Source organism: Elephantulus edwardii, unplaced genomic scaffold (genome assembly GCF_000299155.1).
Source record: "Elephantulus edwardii isolate Elephantulus edwardi_28Jun2011 unplaced genomic scaffold, EleEdw1.0 scaffold00161, whole genome shotgun sequence".
In the NCBI taxonomy this organism is placed as follows: domain Eukaryota; kingdom Metazoa; phylum Chordata; class Mammalia; order Macroscelidea; family Macroscelididae; genus Elephantulus; species Elephantulus edwardii.
Window position 1 is genome coordinate 2,148,763 of NW_006399911.1, and position 519 is coordinate 2,149,281.

The following is a 519-nucleotide window of genomic DNA, read 5'->3' on the forward strand; positions in this document are numbered from 1 at the left end:
GTTTGCGACTCATAGTGACCCTATGTACAACAGCCCTAAACCCTGCTCTATCCTGTGCCAATCGCACTGCCTCTGACACACCCATCCCGATTACCCCAGTATCTCAGCTTTAGGTGCCCTTATCTCTGGGCCCGCTGGGCTGGTAGAAGTGCTGTCCATGGCCTGGAACTACATCTTGGATTGTCTGTGCGCCCTAAACTACCTCTCAGACAAATAAAACATCAATTCTGACTGTGTACCCTGACCCTAACGTTCTGCTGTGTCACAGACATACCGTTCCAGACCAGGCATCTTGCCTCTATTCATCAAAGAAGTTGGCAAAAACACCCATCAGGTGCTAAGTCCACTTCCTACTCCCTAAGGTGCCTTATTTCTCATTTTAATATTTTCTTTTCTTTTACTTTCATATTCCTTATCAAATTAGGGTCCTCCCAACCCTGTTTCTTTTGCTTTTTTTCCAGAACTTTTTCTAGCGGTTCCCACCCCACCCCCTGCCTTTTTTTTTTCTTTTCTGTTATG